This window comes from Dreissena polymorpha, chromosome 5 (assembly GCF_020536995.1).
Source record: "Dreissena polymorpha isolate Duluth1 chromosome 5, UMN_Dpol_1.0, whole genome shotgun sequence".
NCBI classification, from domain to species: Eukaryota; Metazoa; Mollusca; class Bivalvia; order Myida; family Dreissenidae; genus Dreissena; species Dreissena polymorpha.
In genome coordinates this window covers 23,582,105-23,601,747 of record NC_068359.1, presented here as the reverse complement: position 1 = coordinate 23,601,747, position 19,643 = coordinate 23,582,105, and the positions used below count along the sequence as shown (strand labels likewise).

Here is a 19,643-nt window from a genome sequence, read left to right as displayed (position 1 = left end):
TCTCATAAGTTATGACGATGTCTTCACATTTGTTGGAGATTTCGACTGCATCATTTCCCACCGCTTCGGTTGATTACAATGATCCAAAAGGCTCTTTAGATAACACGGTTTTTGGTTAAAACGGAAATGAAATGTCAGCTAACGATTCCTATTATAATCAAGACTATGAAGAACCAATTTATGAGGACTACATTTACGAAGCATTTGCCTTTGAGAAACCGATTTATCTCTTTATTTGGGAGATCTTGGTCATCATAACGGCCCTCGTCAACGTCCTAGTGATCATTGTGCTGTTACGAAAGAAAATGCGTAACCCCACCAACATGATTCTTGCAGCGATTGCAATAGCCGACACACTTACTGGATTGGTAACGCTACCAACGTATATAATGGTATATCAGAACTTTGAAAAAGCAACTGGTTCTGAACATTATTCTGATGTATTGACAAATGAAACCGAAATTTCGGCTGGCATGTATTACGAAGAGAACATAAATATGGCTAACGGGACAATAGATAAGGCAGTGGACGCATACACATTGTCGAAAAGCTTATGTACATGGTTTATGCTGTCAAAGTTCTTCTTTTCAAAGTTATTTCACACGTGTTTAATATTCTTGACGCTGTTTCTGGGTATTCAACGTTTCATTTCTGTTGCATACCCTTTCTTTGCTGGAAAAATCTTTACAAGTAGAACAGTCCTAATCACATGTGTTTGCATCTTCATTCTATCACCGTTGATTCATATTTACCACTCCTTGGATGAAAAGGCTAAACATGGCCTCTGTCAATGGGCAATAGACGATTGGAAAACAGATTGTGTGTTCCAGTGGGTCGTTTTCTTTATTCGTCACTTTATTCCTATCGTCCTTCTTTGTATTTTCACCGTTCTGTTCATCATTGAACTTCGAAAGACCAAATTAGTCGGAGCAGCTGGCAGCCGAGAACAGGTTGCTCGACGAGATTCAGAAAACATACGAATAACGAAAATCGTCATTTCAATCTTAATCGTCTTTCTGTTACCGGAAATTCCTTACGGAGTATTTTTGATGATGTCCGTAATAAATAAACACAAAAATGCAGCTTTTGAATTGGAAATAAACCGAGCAATTCATGCGGCGTACGAGATAGCTCTGGTCGTCTCCTTCCATGCCAACTTCTACATCCTCACATTTCTGAACAGGCGATTTCGCTCAGGACTGAAACGAACAGTCCTTTATCCGATTCGACGGGCCATGGGCGACAAATACAGATGGTCGGTGTCTTCAGGCAGTCCCAACAGCAGAACAACAGCGCAATCAAGTTTGGTATCAAGGTCAGCGACTCGTCTACGTTCGATGGACCATCAAAACCTTGGCAGAGAGGCGCAACAAATTTCACAAACGGACAGCCTAGACCATACGGAGACAACACTTAGGAACGGTAGCAATTCTATTGACAGTCAGTGACAACATTACAGGAGTACATTTATGTGCTAAATCGACATTTTGACCATTATACATTACGATTGCAAAGAATGCTAAATTTCTTAATGGCGTAAAGTTTGAATTGTCTGTAAGTTGTAAAGTAAAGATTGAATGGACGGAATTCCGCTAAGTACTAAAGTTTTACTATTGTGGTAAGGTACTTTCTGTAGAAAGTTGGCAATGATACAAAGGATGTGTTTTGTGCTATTTTAGCATAGTTTAATAATCAAACTTTTATATATAACAATATACGATCTTATTTTTTATTTAACATGTACACGCAAAAGATATGCCTAATTTTTGCTATAACGTTGATGCAAAATATATTGGCAAACATGTCTAAGCAATTCATAAATGTATCAGCTTTGTAATGTATTACGCATGTTTAACTTGATAACTAAACTATAATGCATGTTAAGTTAATAATGCAAACATATAATGAAAACGCTCTGTGTTTAAACTCGTATGCTGAAGTGTTTTATGTAATAACGATTACGTTCTTCGGTGCACCAAATTCTTACAAATGAACACCACACAGCATATGATTGTCGTTTGGATTGTTAGGACTAATGTTGTTCATATTCAGTCTTGTTTTACATTTTCCACGTCATATTTAAAAATAAAGTAAATCTATTGTATATACCTTACAGTTAATATTGTTTACACAAGAACAATTATGCTAAAATAAATCATAGGGATATATACCACGTTTTTATAATTATGAAATTATTTAATATAATTTTAATATTTATTCATTCATTATAGTCATTATATCAGTTAATAAAACAATATTCATTTTTGTTTTTGTTGCTTTTTAATTTTCAGTCGTTTATACATGTATTTCATCCACAGCATGGTCATACATTAACATAAGCAAAGTACGGAAAAAGTACTTTTTCCAAATAGATGTACACAAACTTATCACTAGTACCAGTTCTATGTTCAGACAGGTGTAGCTGTACATTATAGAAAAATGGGTTCTAATATTGCTCACACTATACGACTTAAACAACACTCATTTTTAGAAAAGTTATGTTCCATGACTGTTAGGCAGCCTCGATAACAAAAACGAAAAACCACACCAATGAAAATCTTTTATTTTGATTTCGATAATAAATTAAACGAATTTGGTTTTTAATGCTTCATTGAATTCTTAGTTTTCTTTTTATCATAGTATTAGTCCATCTGATGACAATCATTGAATTTCAAATAAATATTAAGAGTTTGGTAATACTTTTGACTTGATGAGAGGGACGTTAATGACACTGAATCGGTTACTTAAAGATACCGTCAACCACGAATGACGAAAAAAAGAAAAGTTCTAAAGTACCGCATTTTTTAACAATTATTAGTTTATATTGATTAAGATATCACGACTGGTATATTACATTACTTGAAAAATAAAGTTGTTAAGTTTTCATATTTTCAGTATATTCGGTAATAAATTTTAAAGGTTACCGGTACCAGGTAACTACCAGTTAACGCCAGTAGATTGATCATCATCGTCACGTGGTTAACCCAGGAATGCAAACTGTGCATGCGTAGTGAATTGTATATATTTTAAATATAAAATGATCGATCTACGTGTGTTATTTATAGTGTGTATATTGTTATGTCACCTATTTTCGCGATGTAATTTCGATTTCAAATCACGAAATTGTATTACCGAATATACTGAAAATATGAACTTTTTTTCAAATAATGTAATAACGGTACCTTTATGGATTTTAGATGTTAAAAACATGTTGCTATGATGTAGCCTAACGACCATGCCAATCTGTAGAAAAAAAAATTCACAACATATTTGAACGTGTTCCAGCGAAATACAATACATAATTATGTTTGGCAAGAGGCTTAAATGATTTAAACAATTTTAATACAAAGCATGAATATAGGGAAAATGCAACTCGATTGAAATTATGTTGATGATTTTTTTTAATATATTACATATTGGTATCAAATTGTTTGTTTTGTTAAATCAGATTCGAGTTTACTAAAAATGCTTACTTTATATAGATTCCGAGTAATATGATCATCCTCAACACATGACTGATCTAAGAACTTCCTATTGACCATGATATGAAAAATATATCAGGCAACGTTATATCAGGCAGATATCAATGCGGTGGTGTGATAAAAGTTTCTTTTATTTGCAGAAACCATTTTTTTAAATTGATGTTCTCTTCTTTTATCCGTGTCTTTTATTGCAATTTAATAAAGTGTTGTTTTTTTTTTGTTAGTTTTGTTTTCATACAACAACTCGGAGACTATAATGTTATGTTCTTAATAAATGTAATTGCGAACTCTTTATGTAAATCAATCAATCGAACATTATAAACAACACGAAACTTATTGATGATCAATAATAGGGGACACATGCGAATCCCTTCCAATTAGGACATGTAACCTAACGCTTTGAGTGTGAGTCTTCGACCAAAGATGCAAATGTGTTTAATAAAAAATAATATAGGATGACACGTCGCTAATGCATTTTTGTCCAACGAGAGCTCTTCCTACCATATCCGGGTGTCAGGACGGATAGGTCAGTTGGTAAATCACGACACAGCTATGTCAGGTTCATCGTAACGTGTTTTGTAGGAATAATCATACAGGATGGAGCGAACGTGTTACACCGTAGATTATCGAGAGGACTGTCCGGTTAACTGGTAGACTATTTAGAATAGGTAAAATTCGGTTTTTCATTGGTGATATTGTAAAAACAACTGAAGTCGATGTTTTTCAGCAACTTATATTGCTTTAGGTTACGTTTAGATATTATTTGTTATGCTGAAAAGAATTTTGTTTGGCTATAATGTCCGGGTAACATAAAACAGTTTACAATAAAAACACAAACACAAATCGGAGGAGTAGGCTGTCATATCATGTATGGCCCCGTATTTTTAAGAACAGAACAAAACCATTTTTTCCTAAACCTTCTTATACATTATAAAACTTAGCACATAATGTCGCGTCAATTTATGTTGAAAACGTCGTTGTGCCAAAAAAAGCTTTGCGATAAAAACTGGCGAGGATGATTATGTGTGTGATTGAATCAGAAACGTGAGTAACACTCCAAAGTTCTATTGATATTGAATAACTCAAATTTAATATTACCATCACTTCAATTATCTTATATACATTTTTTCAGGAGCTGGATGTATTTTCTCCCGTTGTTAATTTGATTTATATATATTTCGAAGGTGACCTACTGAAATTACGCAAACATCATGTTGTGTCAGCGAGAAAAGCGAGACAGCATATAGTCTGAATGGGTTGTTCGAAAAGAGTTGTACCTCATACAATTTACATTATGCATGGTTCTAAGATGGGATGTTTTGAATTATCATAGTTTATATATATATAATACGTGTTTATGTCTAAATTTTGTACGTAATATATCAACATCAGTGTATTACTCAATAAGGAGAAATACAAAATGACCCCGCTCTGTTAAAAGGGCGTTAAATGAATGTGCGTAAAGTGTCGTCCCAAATTAGCCTGTGTAGTCCGCACAGGCTTATTAGGGACGACACTTTTCTTTAAACGAAAAATATCATAAAAGCGGAAACTGTCGTCCCTGATGAGCTTGTGCGTACTGCACAGGCTTCTCTGAGACGACACTTTAAGCACATGCATTAAACCCCCTTTTCACAGAGCAAGGCACAAATGGTTTTATCTCAGTTTACGAAGTATTTTTTAATATCTTATTGCATGCCATTGCACATTCGTAATCAATATTTCACTCTGTACACACTATAGAGGCCACATAATGGACAATTGTTCAGAACAAAAAAAACACCATTATTTGTTTGTATGATTTACATGTAGATACTTTTTGTTTGTTTTTTAGGAAAACGATATCACTTGGTTATACAATATAAGCATGTTGTCATTGATTTCCAAGCGTTTACAATACTAATATTACACACGGCTTGTTACTGTCATGGTGACTTTTCGTTTAAAATATGTCAGAAATTATTCGTCTTCAAAGCCTACTTAACTTCAATAAGAATGTTTTTGACTTTTTATATCACATTTCAGAATAACTAATGTATGACGAATATCGATAAATTGTTACTGTGGTCAGAACAAAAACAACACCATTGTCGGTTATTCTTATTCATATAAGAATATATTAGCTCACAATAATTGTATTTCTATGTAAACCGTGCAAAGCGAGTGCACAGAAAAAAAGAATGTTTACATAATGTGAACTGCTCTTAGTACAGCTGATAACAGAGCACGTATTTTAGTATATTTAAAAAGCTTAAATGACGTGTGTTGTGATGTTGTTGCTGAACAAGCCTTCATAGCGGTACCTGATGTCACAATGGCGTTTCCATTTGTTTATATTTTGTCATTGATGTGTGTGTGTGTGTGACATTTACAATATCATGACTGATGGTAATATTATTTTATTTCGTTTTGTAGCAGCAAGTTGACGAAAACTAAGACAAACAATGGACTATGGTGAAGTACAATTACAATAACTCGAGCTGGCGATTCCTCGAAAACTGACGATTAAAAGATTAAAAGAAGTCCCTAACATTTTCCTTGAATTTTATATATACAAATACCCGCAATAACTAAAATATATCGAATGTGTCCCTTTCATTATCATTGTGTTTATTTATATTTGGACATGATTCTATAAAAGTCCATTGAATAACATGCCATCTTCCGAAACACACTGTACACTATATTAGATCAATGAGCGTTAATGGATATACCATGCTCCCGAAACAAATGAGGTGCACGGCTATGATCATATTTCTCTTAACCAATTAATCTTCATACCTCCTTTATCGCAGCGTCAATCGGTAAAGAACACCCACATAGCAACCCTTATGCTACCGATAATTACTTCAAAGATATGGATTGCAAACTTAATTGTATTAAAAGCCATACTCGGAAGTTCGGAACCTACAATTTACCATGCATCGTACGTTGCATTGATTACAAAATGTTAAGGCTAAGGTGTGCTGTACATTTGATCTAGCAAGTTGTGCAGCACACTTGTACTAGCAACACTACTTAAACTAAGAGTAATTACGGAAGTTTTTAACATCAAAATCGTAAATGATCAACGACTTGTAAGAAATGAGTTTACAGTTTTCAAGAATTGAATACAATTAGCGAGCACCGATAAATCGTTCGCAGCCATTTATTCTTTGAACGGCGATTTTACAATACCGATCTACAAACATAAGTGAATGGATGTAAACACATGTATCCAAAATTAATATGGCAAATCTTCATTTGCACCTGTAGGGGACATGTCGATACAAGCCAGGAAAAAATGTAATTGTTCATCAAGAAGTTATTCAAGTGGTGATCTCATGTTACGAACTACTACAAACGACCAATTTGTTCAACTGAACAATATTGTACACATCAGCAGAACTTTAATATTTAAGTTAGCAGTCCCTTTTATGTTTTGCTGTTTCTTGATTGCCCCTGCCACTATTTTACTGTTTCTGCCAGCTCAGCGTTTAAAGTCACTATCACGCTCACCAATACATACGGCTACTGTAATATGCTATATAAAAACATTCGACAACAAGTAGTACCATACGATGGTTAATAACAATAGGAAGACCCTAAAAACAAGTAACATTGATGTAAAAACGTTATATTACAAGCATTCGGCAAGTTTTTAGCATCTACATATCTAAATATCGTTCCACGATGTAATCTACTTTCGCTTTCGAGTCAGGATCAGATTCATTCGGGTTGCGTTCATTTGCATAATTTATACAAGCCATTTTCGCATTCGCTAAGTTCCAGTTACCCAGAATTCATTTTGATTTCACAGAATGATTATTCATGAGAGCTACGTGATGTGTCCGACGCTTACCGTATACAATCTCGAGTTCGCCCGTAAATGTTCGGATATTTCACGGGAGATATAAATGGAATTATTTGTGGCCACAACAAAATAAAAACGAGCATTTTGTATCTCGTTAAATCAATTCTACCAGACAACATCTAACGTTGAAATTTTGCATTTTCTAAAAGGAACATTGATTTTTTATGGGTTAGCTTTATTTAACGAAATATTCGATATTTTTTAGCGTGATTGTTACTTTAACTTTAAGTGGTATTTATAACTGGTAAGCATTTTTGAATTCTGTGAAATTTCTGTTCCTAAAAGTCTTCTTGAAAACTTTATATTTTTCATCGTTTTTTTTTTAACAAGGCACCATTTTGTCTTGTTGTTATGACGTTTGTTACATGATATATCAAACCTTTTATTGTTAACAATGGTAATCAATATCTTGGCATGTCACGTGAACAGCAAGCCTTAGCTGTTAGTTGCAAAAGTATGTACTTTAATAATAATATTCGACCGTTAATTTCATGCAAAAAAAAGGTCCAAAGAGAGGTCAGTGGAGTTTAAATGGAGATCCATATAAGACCAGTGCCCCAGATAAGCTGCGTATATGCGTCTTTCACCCTATTAAAATGTTTAAGAACTACAATATCATGCGTATTGAAAATACAACCAATTTGACTTTTAATATACGCAAATTCGTCAAATTTGATGCGTACGATACAATAGCTTCGATCGAAAATGCTTTGCTAATTTTAGGTATTTTCTCTTTGGAATTATTATCGTAACGCGGCGACCCTTCAATTCAGCAAGCTCAGCAAACTGTCAAACTTATTCAAACGACTAGATTTCATTGTTAAATAAAGCGTCTGAAAATTTTTTATTTACGACGACATACATGCGTTTTCAATCTGACTTAATCCGTCGCTTATTGTGCATGTATTTGTAAAGCGTCTTTACTATCAGTTTCTATTACGATGCGAAATAAAAATGTCTAAGAGTGGTCGAAAGACGTTCGCGATTGTTGCGCCAAAATATCAGCCGATTACAAACTTTTTCGAACCTAGAAAGCAAGAGCCAATAAGTGCCGAATCATTCTTGTTATCGTTTTTGTAAGAAACTGTGTATGCAGCAGTTGAGTTGACATCCAAAAACATGATGGAAAGTCCGTGACTGAACAAACCTGTCAAAAGTATAAAAAGGCATGTCCTTGGTTAGAAATTTATTTTTTTAAGTTTATATTATGGACAGTTTCAAGGGTTAAAGATGATATGAAACACCAGTTTATTAAAATTAATTATGATAGTTTAAAGTTCTATTGAATCAATACAAGTGTGCAGCGTGACATATTTTTTTAAGTTTATATTATGGACAGTTTCAAGGGTTAAAGATGATATGAAACACCAGTTTATTAAAATTAATTATGATAGTTTATATTTCTATTGAATCAATACAAGTGTGCAGCGTCAACAGAAGTAAAGCAGCAATTATTTTAAGGTATGCATTTTTATTACTCATTTCGTGAACCCTATTTGAAGGATGAAATCACCATATTTTTCAAAATCAATGGGTGAAAACCATATTTCCCAAATAATTATCTGGGGCACTGTATAAGACGTGTTTCGATCGTAAAGAATTTATAATGTTAAGTCATTAGAACTAAGTCTATTATGAAGTCTAAGTAAATACAACCTTTATTACCTTATTACTATCGAATCACTCCCGTAATCATTAAATAACAGCTCGATAGTTTATGTACGTGCTGTCAGTAATTTTGTGACAGGTATGCGCTACTTTTTTACCTAGAGTATTGCATTTTAAACAGACGTATCGAGTTCGTATCTTAAAATCACAAATCTGTATACCATTATAGTTTAGGAATTTTTCTATCGACATATTACACTGCTCTCTCTTAAATACGCGCGTTGGCCTAAACATGTGTGTAATCTTTTATGAATAGGGCGGACTTTTTATATATGCATTCATTATACAAGAACATTTATCGGTATACTTCAAAATCCAGGTCTTTGCTCCTAATCGAACTACTCAAATAATTCTTATGCAACATCGCATCTTCTGTCCATAGCGTAATTTGCTTCGATGGCACAGGGATAAATTCTCTAACTCATGAGGACGCTAAGGTTATCAGAACCTCGGGCTCGGTATGTCCGAACGCTGATCAGTCAGCCGTGCTCATAAAATATAATGGTAACCCTTAAACAATTATATTAGAAATTTAATGCGTACATATCGTTATATTTTAACTTCGCTATACGCGTCAGATCGCATTAAATTCTTACTTAAAATTACTCAAGACCTTCAATATTACCGATATCCTACATATATTTGCAATCAACACAATGACGTATATACATATTTACATAATATTTTTTAAGTGTCTGCCCTATTCATATTCGCACTCAACATTATTTCTCTTATAAATGTGTTTACCCTCCTAATTTCTTTATTTTATTTATGCATAAAACCACATATAATTAGTCAAGTATACTTATTTTTTGTGTGTATGTCTCTAAATTCCCATTTATGTGCAGGTTTCTATTTCATATCTTATATAAATGACGTCAAAATCAATACTCTCTAATTTTTATTCCTACCTTATAAGTTCCTTTAATATAATATCAAAATATTAAACTGCCTTCAAAAATCCTTAATTATAAAAATGTATACGCCTCATATATCCGTATTCCTATAATGTCAAATTAATGAAACATTCTTCAAATATTCTCATTTCTTCATACGTTCTAATTTCATGAAAACTTGCAAAAATATCCACAATTAAAAAAAATACCATCAATTACAAATGTATTTATATTATGCAAAAATGTGTCCGTACATAATTATATATTCTAATAATACAAAAAATATAGTGAATTCTTTAAATACCCTCAATTATTTGTGCGCATCTAATTTCATTATTTCTATTACTCATAAAATTATGTAAATTTCGAATACTTTCTTATTCATTTATTTTATACTCAATTTACCGATATTTTAGAAAAAATACTGATCAATGAAAAACTGTATTGATTTTGATACTTGCATAATTTCTCCGTACATGATTAATTATTTCTTTAACACCTAACTACGTAAAATTCTTTATAACAATTCCTTAAATTTTCTTTGTCATGACGCCTTTTACTTTTTATTTCTTACTTGATAAAATTTGAAATAAACCCCTGTTTGCCATAATTTATGAAAACACTGACCGTTTTTTCCATCTGCGTTTTTTTCCGTTGGCCCGTAAAGAAGTGGCACTTAAGGTTGATCCTGGCACTGCGCACCATTAAATGTACTGTGTCGCGTAATTACACATTGTTCGTGGAGAACACACAGTAGCAAACAAAGTTCATTTCTGTTTTCATCGTGATTTATTTCTGTTAAATAATTTCTAACACAACGCTTCTAATGTTCATGAAGTACAATTTTACAGCGCGGCGGCCAATTGGCCACCACGTCAAGAAAGCGTGACTGCTCTACTCTATTGCCAAACTAGGACTCTCGAATTCTTTCTTACAACCAAGCACAGCATTTTATTCCAAGGTACATGAACATAAAATTTAGATATTTCCTATCTCATTCTTGGTTTGTTAATTGTTCTCTTCCCCCGATATTCTAAACCCACCCCTTTGAATAACCCTTGTTGATTGGATGGATGCTCATGCATCTATCACAGCAGAAAGTGCAATACACAATTATCACTTTGGGAACAGGGGTCCTCATTTCATTAGCATACTTGATCATACAAACAGATGGTGTGGGCGCCAAAGTGTAGGCTGCCAAAATGTGTGCTCTCATATTTCGGATTATTTTGAGAATACCAGTGACAGGAAAAATGTGATTTTTTGTCAGTGATATTCATTAATGTTTGACGGATGCAATACTTAATTTATCTTTAAAAAAAAGATATGCTAAAAGTAGAATATTAGTAGAAACTATTTGATCTGTGTTAATATTTTGGGAATATTTTATCAACGGATTAATATTTTTCCTGTGGTGAACACTTTCTCAACGGATTAATATTTTACCTGTGGTGATCACTTTCTAAACGGATTAACATACTTGCAATCACAATGTGTCTGATTAGATATAATAGGAACCAATTATTGGATTTATCTGCAGTGTCGAGAAATCATACAATACCAAACAAAGGAACGTTAACCATTTTAAAGCAATACAATCTTTTGAAATATAGAGGTACCCGAGGCGGTAGAGATCAAGAGTTACGTGTATGAGACACAAATAGTGGAGTAAATTTAAATAATCTACAACGTTTACCATCACAAATTACAACCGTAACATCTTTGAAAAGACACAGCACACAAAACATTTCAGATGCAAACGTAAACAACCTCTCATACCCCAAGAAATGCAATACACTAAATGGTCTAAACGAAAAAATATCTTGCCTTACATTGAACTGTCATTCTGTTGTCAGAAACAAAGATGTTTTGATTGGTCAATATCTGAGAGAAGAAAAAATCGACTTTGCCGTATTCACAGAAACCTGGTTCTCAGATGAAAAGCAACACCAAATAGATACCTCAGACTTAAATCAAAATGGTTATACAATGAGTACTGTAAATCGTTCAAATAGAACAGGCGGTGGAGTGGCTTTAACTTTTCGGACTTGGGTTACTGTACAAAAAGTGTCAAGTAGTAATACCCGGACATTTGAACATGGTATATGGCAACTGATTCTCAAAAACATTACAATTAATGTAATTGGCGTTTACAGACCACAATCATTAGAGACTGAACATCAATTTTTAACAGAATTTTTCGAATTCATGGAGGACATTGTTTCCAACTATTCAAATCTTATGATTCTTGGAGATTTCAACTTGCATGTTAACAAAACTAACAGTGTTGTGACTGAATTTAAGAATTCTCTTGTAGCAATGGGTTTGGAACAACATGTTAATTTCAGCACACACACAGAGGGAAATACACTCGACCTAGTAATCTCTGAGGCTACAAATGGAATTGAAATCAATTCGTGTGAACCAGGCCCTTTCTTTTCGGACCATTGTGTAGTTAAAGTCGTTACCAAAGTACAAAAATCAAGAGTCAAACAATAAAATTTCGAAATTTTAAAAACATAGACCACTCAGCATTTACTAACGACCTCAATGAAATGTCAATTACAGCAGACAAAGTAGACACTTTTGTAGAGCAATTTGAAGATGAAATCTGTAGAGTTCTTGATAAACACGCTCCATACATTGAGAAAAACAAAATATGTCGTGCACCAAACCCATGGTTTAATGAAAACATTCTTGAACTAAAACGTAAAACACGCAAACTGGAACGCATGTGGAGAAAATACAAACAACCAGACCAATATGAACTTTTCAAAAATGTCAGAAATAAATACACTTTCGAGTTGAATGCAGAGAAGCAACGATCGCTTAGTCAAAAAATAATTGATTTTCACGGAGATTCTAAAAAACTCTACAAGTTTGTATCAGAATTAACAGGAAAAAATACTGATAACCCTATGCCGGAAGGTGAAAGCGACACCGCGATAGCTGAAAATTTTGCCGATCACTTCCTGGATAAAATTAACAAAATTCGAGATGCCCTTGCAAGTTTCGAAAAATTCACACCCGATCACAAGGAAGTGCCATGTTTCGGTATGTTCGAGGAGCTAACCCAAGATGAAGTGAAAAAGATCATCAATCATCTACAAACAAAATCATGCGAACTAGATGCATTGCCAACAAGAGTACTAAAATCATTTTTAAACGAGTTACTACCGTTCGCGACAAAATTGGTTAATCTCTCTCTGAGTCAAGGAGTTTTTCCTTCAAAATTTAAACAGGCAATAGTAAGACCACTTCTTAAGAAAATTGGAATAGACCTGAGTTATGCCAACTATAGACCAGTGAGCAACTTATCATTTCTATCGAAAGTGATTGAAAAGGCTGCTCTGTTTAGACTCAATATACACGTAAATGAAAACAATCTCCTTCCAAAAAATCAGTCAGCCTACAGACAATTCCATTCTTGTTAATCTGCTTTACTTAGACTAGTCAATGATATACTCGAAGGTATGGAAGAACAAGAGGTTACAGCACTTATCGCCATTGATTTGAGTGCTGCCTTCGATACAGTCGATCATGACATTCTACTAGACGTGTTGCAAAAACAATACGGTGCATGTGACACGGCACTAAACTGGATAGACTCGTATCTTCGTCCAAGAAGCTGTCGCATAAGTGTTAATTCAGCTTTATCGGCGGCACGTTCTTTGGAGTGTAGTTTCCCCCAGGGTAGTTGTCTTGGTCCATGGCTCTACCTGACGTACGCTGGAACACTGTTTGATGTCGTTCCTCCCTCCATCACAGTCTACGGTTTTGAAGACGACCACACCGCAAACAAGCGATTCAAACCTACATATTCTTCTGTTGAAAGAACTGCCATTCAAGAACTTGAAAGTTGTGCACTCGTTATTAACAACTGGATGAACGAGAATAAACTGAAAATGAACGCATAAAAAACGGAATTCATCATGTTCGGTAGTATACCCCAATTAAATAAATGTCAATCTAACGAAATAGATATTGCTGGTGACACTGTTAAAGCAGAAACATGCATACGGTATTTGGGTGCATATTTAGACGAAACACTAAATTTTAAAGAACACATCAAAATTAAGTGCCGTACAGCCATGTACAACTACCTTAAAATCAAAAACATAAGGAAATACTTAACAAAAGAAGCAACAGAAATACTCGTTTTGTCTTTGGTAATATCCCATCTAGATTATTGTAATCTCATTTTGTATGGAACAGCTCAATGCGAAATAAACAAAATGCAACGTATCCAAAACATGTGTGCCAAATTGGTACTCGGCCGACAGAAATATGACAGTTCAAAAGATGCCTTGTATGAACTACACTGGCTACCAGTAAAGGCTAGGATAACATTCAAATTACTGAACTTCATGTATAATTGTTATGTTGGTAATGCGTCAAAATACCTTACAGAACTTTTAAAAGAAAAAGTACCAGCACGTAACCTACGATCTACCGTCTCGTATGACGGATGTTATGATGTGAAACGCACAAAGAGAAAAACTTTCATGGACAGGAGTTTCGGATTTGTTGGTCCGAAACTGTGGAATGACCTTCCATCAAGCGTCCGGACTTCCGCATCAATAAACATTTTCAAAAAGAATTTGAAAACATTTCTCTTCAGAGACTTTTACAACCTATTTTAATTGGAATACCTGTGATTAAAAAAAAATAATCGAGACTCAGTTGTACTGGCTTATTGTTCACTAGGACTCATAGGACCAAGCAATTAAAGAATTGTGCGGGCTTCTTTGCTCGAAAAGGATATTTATTGTACAAGTGACTGGTAGTCACACTTGGTCAGTCTATTTGTGACTTGTAGTCACGATAGTTCAAATTAGGTTAAAACCCAAAAGAAGTGCCCTTAAGTATGACAGGTGACCGGTAGCTGTGGGATCCGACAGCCAGAGAGCAGAAATATCCTTTTACGTATCCTTTTAGTTAATGAAAAACAGTTTCTTTATGTTGCCAAATATTTGCTCATATTATCATTATAATTATTGTCTTAGCTCTAGTTATATCAATTTATTACATAATATTTTATTTTACTGTGTTTTAATAGTGTAGCCGGTATTGTTTTATTGCTTAAGTTCCTAATAGCATTCTTATTTATATCACACATTTTAAGATCATTAATCCTTTAACTAATGCTGCATAATAGTATCAATACCTCTTATCTTTTATCAATTTTATGTACATATATATGTTTTGTACAACGCCATTGAATATAATTATATAAATAGGCGTTTCATCAAATTAGCAAGTTTCAAGTTTCAAGTTTCAGATGCTCTCTATGGACAAACCACATTAGTAGTGTGAAACCTAACACTCCTATAATCAATTACGTAAACCCCGGTACCCATAAGATACACACTCAATCCGAACTTGCATTTGTTATGTACATTGGGAAATTGGATATTTCAATTATTTAAATTTCATTATATACCATATCTGAATTGGGGCTTGTTATGTACGAGCCGAATTGTTAATCGAGGACTAAAGACAAATCAACATATGTTCCCGATAATTGAATTACATTGGAGAAATGAAACCATACTTCCATGATCAATTTTTCAAACTTCATTACATACCCCATCCGAAGACATCTGTTATGTTATTTCTTAAATACCCACAACATACAGTTACTTTACAAGATGAACTCTCAAATAGTTTGATCACTTTAAACTTCTAACTTCTGTTTACGTATAAGATAGAAATATTGATGTAAAAACTTTCAACATTTTCTTACATATCAGTAATTATAACAGTTACTAATTAATTACTCAAACATATTATTAAAATATTTCCCTGTAAATCTATCTGTACTTAAATTTCTATCATAAGAATAAACAATATGGTTATGTCACACAATGCACACGTGGCATAATACATACTTAATAATGCTTAGTTATTGCTTATATGACATTTCAAGTTTGTGAAATAAATTTATGTTCTATAAAGGGGATCTCGGTAATTCTTAAAGCTTCCACTCGCTCTTGTCAAGATCGCATTGCCGCGTTGGAAATGGTATAAATTTAATTCATCTAACTTATCTTACTGGATACCAAATGTCAGGGTTGCATTAACCCTTTTTACACCGTTTTTGCCATATTTCATTTCCGTTTTTTAATCCGAACAAAATAAACGAAACTCGTTTAAAAAATGGGGACGACCGCATGCCTTTATCCATCTCTTACGTTCTCAAGATCTTTTTTCGGCTTTGGAAACGAAATAAATTAAATGTCACCAACTAATCTGTCAGGATATCGATTGTCCGAGTTACATAATCCCCATTGACACCGTTTAACCATTTTTAATCGTTTTTTAAAGAGGAAAACAAAAGAAACTCGTTGGAATAAAAGTGAACCTAAACATGTAGCTTGTCTAGAAAATGGCGGACAGGTCGTTGCTAACGAGTGCGCCCGATTAATCGATCGCTGATTGGTGGATCAATTCTAGTGGGCGGAGCGATCATAGATAATCCGTCATGTCAATTAACATAACTAAAGCATTTTGTATCGTTTATCTCTTAATGGTTTAGATTTTTCGAATACACTCTACCCAATATTCGTAGCAAAATATAGCATCGATATTCATTGTAATGTATACACGTCTCGATATTTCTCGTATTGCATTATTTAACAGTTCTAAACACCAACTAGATTCGATGTTTCGTTTCATTTTTGAACAATTATACGTATATTTATATTTTATTTATATGTATTTGTTTACCTATAAAGTCGGATGAAAAGCGGCACTACCTTTATTTATTTATTTGTAATGAGTGTTAAAAGTTTATCTTAAAAGTGTAAACTTGAATAGTGGAACTTGCACATGCGTATTACATGTAACGTTATTATAATCTTATCGAATGGAAGTAACAATCGTATGCATTCGTCTTTGTTAAATAATATTACAATTATTTAAAGCAACCAATAGCCTATCAAATGCATGGCAGCATAACCAATACAAAACGAGTCATTCTATAAATATACAATATACTGTACATGTTGAACTCTTTATCAGACAAACAAAATTGAAATCACATTTACGAGCCAATAAAAACATGGAAGCTAATGCATTCAACACATTTTAGAAAGTTGTTTTACAATATTTTAATTAATAGATAATTATCCTTCGTTTACAATGGTAAACTTTAAATAATGCACTTTCACATTGAATGCATTCTTAAATGAGGAACAAAATAGAAATTTAGTTTGACACAGCAAACACTTGCACGAAGCAGCTAAAACTTGCGAAAAAAACAAACAAAAACACTGACGTTTCCGCCTTTTAATTGTAAAAACCAAGAGTAGTGGTGGGGCTGGTTGGGTTTTAAACTGGTTTTTTACGTTCCATGGATAACACTTGGTCAAAGGGTATTACAAAACATAGCATAAAATAAAACTTTATAGCATCGCATTTCTAGTAAGCAATATAAGAGCATTGATAAAAATGTACCTGTAATAGTTTTTCAACTACTTAATAGTTTAATACACACCATTGCAACATACACCAATTCATGCAACATTTGTTCGATCATTCACATTATCAAAGTACGAATATGTGCACAATTTAGACAGGTATGTGTATTAGATACATATCATAACTAAGAACGCACTCGTCTAAATATTAATTATGTTCATGAATAGATGATTCAACGCGTTGATATGTGATGGATTTTGTATATCTGATACATGATGGTTTCCCATGTTGGGGTTGCAACTGCTCATAGTCAGTTTGAAAATAGCTAGATTGAAATGTTAACAGGGAACGCATGGTTAATCGCTTTCATCACCTTATGCATCATGACAAAGTGTATCGGGCGATCATGTATTTAGAATCAATCGATCGTTGTTTAATATAATATATATATATATATATATATATATATATATATATATATATATATATATATATATATATATATATATATATTTAACGATATATATATATACTTATACTGACGCTTTATTATTTTTACATTGTATAAGCCATACGTACAAAGCATTAAAGTATTGATTATTATTTTCAGTATACACAATTACCAGTCTGCAAACGCTGTGATAGCATTCCTTCAGAGACGATATAAATCGTAAATAAATACATCAAAAGAATTCTTAGACATCCATGGTTAAATTCGGATATTTCTACCTCGGTCTGAAGCCAACGTTTAACCTCATACTCTAATTGTGCAGTTTAAGAGGTTTCGTCATTATAACACAAAATCAAGCCACTGTCTTCGTCGATAACAATACATAATTGATGATGACGCGCAATGAAAATAGTTTCGTCAATAAAAACCCTGGTATGCAGCAAATGTAAATTCATCAGTGTAGTTCTGATTGTTTGTTTAAAGTTTCATAAAAGAGCTGAATCCGCGCAATCTTCAGAGCTCGTTTCATTTTCCTCATTCACAGCGTCGTCAATGCGGCAAAGCGTTCCTTAACTCTAAGAGATTGTTTTCAAAAGAAAAATGCATTCAAATCCACTTTTGGAGTGATTAAGCTCTAATTCCTTAACAACTCCTTGCAGACGGAACTCAATCTCCTGTTGAAACTTTCTTTCCATGAGAGTAACATGCACCCTGGAACCGAATTCTTCTATCTGATTTACAAAGCATGTCTGTCTTTCAACTTCAGTCTGAAATTGCTGTACGCACGCTGTTTGCTTGTCGATTTGACTAATAATTTTGTTATCTTACAAAGAATATCAATACACTTATAAAACTTGTAATAATATTTAAGCCTTAGTGTCTAAACCTGTACCCCCTGATCATTCGTAGTATAGATTATTTTTATCAATATAGACAGCAATAAACCTTTCTTTTACATTACCTGTGTTATATAAAGCTTGTCCGTATCTTTTTTTGGGGAATGCATTGTATGTCAGTCATATTGGCACACAATTCGTAAATGTTATTGCAAGAACACATACTCGAATTAGTATACAGCTGCTATTGTTCGAAGTTGACCTTAGCGTAAATAATCAATGAAATTATGTTATTGGCAATATCCGATTATGAAGAGTGAGGCGCTCCCGTTTTTATCATAGCACTTATGTTTACATCTCGATTAGAGATTCAAGTGTACAACATTTGGTACAGCAAAATAAGTTACAATAATAGAATGTTTACAATCATTTACGAATATAATATTTGTACAGTCACGTAGGTTGATTTGAGTAATACTTCTAACGTCCGATACATTCAATGTTATTGTTATTGCAACAAGAACACGGGATATTCTTCAACGGGTTATTCAGTAGATAATGTGCATGCATGATGCTATTAATCATAGAGTTAAAATGGTGTGAAACAAAGACAAACTTTTCTAAGAAAATCAGGCAGTGTGCTACAAACAAACCTAGCTATGTTAAGCAAGCCGCTGGAAATTTATAGTTCTGCGTAAAACTACTTTTATGAATAATCGACAGGAAAAAATGATCCAACTATTTGTCAATTTCTAAATGTATGAATATTGTTATATAAACCGTTATATATTTTCTATGTATTAAGTATTCTTATAACGGATCCTTACCAAATAAAAGAAATGCAACACAAATAAATCATTTCCTACTTCTAGCCATGTTAAAAACGGTACAAGGACTGAAGAGTATGGAATTCTGCAAGGATATATGAAATGTATGAGATATGGCTTGTATGCATCTGTTCTTATCTGCATAAAACTATCTGTTAAAGGTTATACTGACCACATGAACAAGAATAGGCACACTGGGATGGATATA

General features: G+C 33.4%; 2 protein-coding genes across 4 annotated transcripts in view; both read left to right on the top strand.

The window, feature by feature from the left end:
• Positions 1-19,643, top strand: part of LOC127881000 (sex peptide receptor-like) — a 69,250-nt gene that overhangs the window by 7,881 nt on the left and 41,726 nt on the right. The gene's annotated exons all lie outside the window — the stretch shown is intronic.
• The window catches only part of LOC127880999 (violet-sensitive opsin-like), a 66,952-nt gene that overhangs the window by 41,999 nt on the left and 5,310 nt on the right, over positions 1-19,643 (top strand). The gene's annotated exons all lie outside the window — the stretch shown is intronic.